Raw genomic sequence first — 4492 nt, 5'->3', positions numbered from 1 at the left:
AAGAGCAGAGAAGATGAAACATGTACGAACCAGCAATGATGAACATGTGATGAGCAACAGTCATGAGAGAACAGAGACGGGCAGTGCATCAGACGACGCGACAGGCGGCGACAATGGATGGCAGCATTGTGCAGAAATCTAGGTCGCAGAGATGAGAGAATAGAGACGAAAAGCGGGTTTTTTTGAAGAAGAGGCAGAGGACTGAGTTTTTTAATGAGGGGCTGATTATTAGGGTTAGTGGTCAGTGGGATCTGACTTAGGTTTCTTAAATTACCCAAATCACCCTTAGATTTATTTGGAAAACCCGAAAAACCCCCGCTATTTCCGCCATACAGATCTCGTTCCGCCATGGTGCCCCCCATTACAACCCATCGCGCGCCCAGTAAATGGCGGCAGGGTCAAAACCCGCCACGCCAAACCGTTATAGCGCCACCATAACTGCCATTTAAAAACACTGATTTGGACCACAACATTTACCACAATGGTGGGATCAAGGTCAGTTTCCTCTTTAGGGGCTCCTCTAACGGTTCTGGGATTTCACCCTTCTTTTGCTTTAGGTGATCTTTCGCGGGCAGGTTTCCTGGGTTCGCTAGTAATTTTCGCAAACTCGAGATGCTTACCATCTCTAATGGCTTGTTCAAAGGCATCTTTCAAATCCAAGCAATACTGAGTTTTATGCCCGTAACTTCGGTGGTAATCATAATACAGGGATTAATTCTCCCAGTTCGTTCTTTGATTTGTTGAGCTTTCAGAATCACGCCTCTATCTATTATTTGTTGATAGAATTTTGCTAACAGGTCAGTTAAAGGCGAGTAGTTAGTGAACTTTCTCACTCTCAAGGGCAGGTTGGTATGTTTGTCTGCTCTTTTGCTCCCTCCCTCGTGGGGTGGCCATTTTGTCGGTGAGGCAGGTTGGATGTGCACCGCTTATTGGCTGCCACCACCATGCTAACTTCTTCGTCGTGTATATATTCCCTAGCCACATTTTAAATCTCATGCATAATCCAAACGGGTTTTGTGGTGAAGTGCTTTTGGAAATCCTCGTTTGTCAGTCTGTTGGTTAGGCATAGGCTTGCGACTGAGTCCATAAGGCCATCAATTTTATACACGTTGAATTGATCCATGTACTTCCTTGTTGGCTCGTTGTCACATTGAGTCACTCTTAAAAGGTTTATGGGGTGCTTGGCCTTGGCAATCCGAGTGATGAACTAGCTAAAAATCTTTGGGAGATGTCTGAGAAGAACATGATGAACCGTTGAGGGAGCAAGTTGAACTATTTGATTGCTGGCCTGCGAGAGTTACCAAGAATGCTCGACATCATACTACGTCGGGAACCCCCTCCAGGTTCACTCGCGCCTCAAAATGGGTTGCCCCCATGATGACCGGTTCATGGTGCCGCCTTCTTTTGCCTATGGGGATCTGATGTTCCCCTATGGTGGGGGCTCATCGACTTTGAGACCTTGCTTCCTCTTGATAGGTCTGTTGTTCGTTCCCACCTCGATGCTTGTCAGTTCGTCATTCTGGTGATCTGGTGCGGTGTCTCTCCAGAGGTTGTGTCCTCAAGTGTGCATCAGAGTTAGGTATCAGTTGGTAGCGATCTCGGGCAAAAACTTCTCTTTCTAAGTTCTACAACCTAAGTTGTAACTCTTGAATGATTCAAAAGTTGTTGGCTCCTAACCTGCTGAAAGGACGAGAACTTAATTTTGGGTGTCAAAGCCGTGTGGACCACGCTCGGAATTCTAGCCCCGTTCGATACTGGGTGGTTCTCGGGGTGGTTGTACTCCCCATTCTCCTCAAGTGGGTGTTGGTTATCTATTGGTAGGAAGCCATTAAGCTTTGTTGCTATGGATTTCCATAGACGGCACCAATGTTCGAGAGTTGCCTTGAACAATGGGATCCACAATCCGGCTTGTCGACGAGCCACATAGCTTTCGGTCCAATTAAGTGAACGGTGGGAGTGATTTGCAAAGACACTCTAACGCACAAATAAAAAAAAAAGTCTAAAAGACAAGATTTTAGGTGTGTTAAGTACCTGGGGGAGCTCTATACTCCCCTTTATATAGTTTTTTGCCTTGTTATCTTATCTTTTAGGTTGGCTAAGATAAGAGAGATGTTTGAATTTAAATGTCGGTTGATGATTTCCAATTATCTAATTTGTCTCAAGTTCTTGGCCGTAGGACGATGATTTGGGCTTGAGAGCCAAATCGTCGTTTGAGCCGTTGAAGCCAGGATCCGAATCCGTAACAGTCTCTACATAACAAAAACTTCTAGATGAATATTATTGCAGTTTTAGTTCAAACCCCACAGCAATAAAGAAACATATAATAATTAGCCGGTTATGTTAACAGCGTATATCAATTTGCATCATAAACCTCAAATATTACATGATATATCACCTGAAAAATGGAAATCATCAGGATGTCATGATAAACTTTGCAAAATAGATAGTGCTAAAACGAATCACCATTTCTTCCCATCAGTAAAGATTCAATTAGTTGAAAAAAACAAATGTTTTCCAAAATTAGTACCAACAGGACAGCAAAGTACTCCAATAATTTCCAATTTAGTATTCATGCCGGAAGAATCCAAAGTATACCGCATCTTTGTTGCCAAGAACAGAGAAACAATTAACTTAGATAATGCCTATAAAAGAACAACGAAGGGAACAACACCAAATTTGATTTGTAATTGATATAAATGATTGATATGAATCAAATAGTACCTGTAGATTCTCGCTTTTTAAACGTAGATTCCATTTTCTTGAGCATATGGGGTAACAGTGTAAATTCAGCATTAGAGATCTGCTGGTAAAAAATGGAAAATAAAGCCTTCTATACACAAAATGAAGGATTAACGATTAAATATCAAATTAAATACACTCCAACTCTGATAGGCTTAAGCATTCATTGCTGATAATTATAATTAGCTTGCAGCATAGTCAGAAGTTTCATTATCTAAAGATTCAATTTGCAAATCTATTAAAAGGCAGTATAAACTTTCACTACTCTGTAGATGTTCCACTCATATATTATCCAATGTCAACAAGAATAAGGCATCACATTTGATAGCTCATAAATCATAATGCTAAGTTTCCATTATAGACCAAAGCTACATATGTTATGATAATGGACAATGAACTCGCCTTTGCATCCAGTTCTTCAGCCTTGTCCTGCAACTTCTTAAAAGTAGTCCTCGGTGACATCTGGTTTTTTATTAAGGGACATGATAGTGTTACGCAGTTCTGCAACCTTCTCCTGAACAACAGCCATCTCCCTTTCCCTAACTTTATTCAAGTTGGAAATCTCTTATTTCATCTGCAACAAGAAATGGTCAGTGAAAGCTGAGGCACAAATAAATTCAAAAATGATTCTGTGATCCATCGATATAAGCCTGAGGAATCTCATTCTCCTCCAACCTTATTGGCTACTCTTGCTGATTGTCGACTTCATCTCCGATCTTTTATGTTACAACCAATTTTCCCTCCATAAGATTCTTTAAATGAAAGAAAGAAAGAAATGAAGAAAGAAAGAAAGAATTAATTGAGAACAAGCAACAAATATGACAATATGAACACCACATTCATTTTGCTTCAGAATCTACTAACTGTAAGAATACATATGAAGAAACCAGATCTGAAAAAAAATCAAGAACATATAAGAAGACAATCTTCTGAGAAATTCTCATCAAAGTTTCTCCTAATTTTCCATTGTGCAAAAACTCAAAACAAGAAAGGACAAGAAGTATCCACCTATAGAGAACAAAATTGATAATGACACCGATGAAGAACTCGGTAAATTAAGCCTCCGGCGTAATGAGATCATCCAATGTGATGAAGAACGCAATGCTATTCAATCTCTTCCCTGTCAACAAAGACAACCAATCGCAAATTCAAGAACATGTAGAGAGAAGGGAGAATAACTTTACTGAGTAACAAAACTGAGTTAAATTCAACTAAACTAACTCGTAAGTCGTAATAGAAGCGCAAACGGAGAAAGAGTGAATAGTTGGTGAAGGTCTTGCTCCGTCACGTTCGCAATCTGCAATTGCGCTAAGGTGGTGGTGAAGGCGAAAAGCACAGTGACACAGAGAAAACGAAGTCGGTGATGAAAATAATAAAACGAAAATACGAAATAAAATTGAAATAGCGAGAAATTTTCCCGCCGGAGGTGGCCGTACGTTCTTTTTTTTTTTTTTTTGTCATGGCCGTACGTTCTTGAATTAAAAAGAAATAAACTAAATCGAAAAAAAAAATAAACACCTAGTGTGATGGTGGAAGAAGCCCAATGGTGGAATCAATGGGTTTTGGTCTCTAGTGTAAGCCCTTTATACGCCACTATTAGCGTCCGTCTTAAGTCCAATAAATATTATGGTGGCGTTAAAACTAAGCTATACTCAAGTCTGACCCCTGACCAAAAAAAAAAAAGTCTGACAAAAAAAAGCAATAAAGGAAAAAAAAGTTGAATCTCAGTCTTAGCTGTAAAAATTCGAACTTT

The 4492-nt window shown here is 40.0% G+C and overlaps 1 long non-coding RNA gene across 2 annotated transcripts; it reads right to left on the bottom strand.

The window, feature by feature from the left end:
• Positions 1–2886: 2886 nt before the first annotated feature.
• On the bottom strand, positions 2887–4268 carry LOC112792582 (uncharacterized). 2 transcript variants are annotated; one of them, XR_003817981.2, is made up of 4 exons: positions 3961–4268; positions 3748–3859; positions 3415–3491; positions 2887–3313 (listed from the first exon to the last, which is right to left on the bottom strand). It is a non-coding gene; the product is annotated as an uncharacterized lncRNA (long non-coding RNA). The 2 variants fall into 2 exon arrangements; XR_003197505.3 differs by having other exon boundaries at positions 2887–3491.
• Positions 4269–4492: the final 224 nt, after the last annotated feature.

The sequence above is a fragment of the Arachis hypogaea genome, chromosome 13 (genome assembly GCF_003086295.3).
Source record: "Arachis hypogaea cultivar Tifrunner chromosome 13, arahy.Tifrunner.gnm2.J5K5, whole genome shotgun sequence".
NCBI lineage: Eukaryota > Viridiplantae > Streptophyta > Magnoliopsida > Fabales > Fabaceae > Arachis > Arachis hypogaea.
The sequence above is the reverse complement of the archived record's forward strand: the minus strand, read 5'-3'. Positions and strand labels throughout refer to the sequence as shown.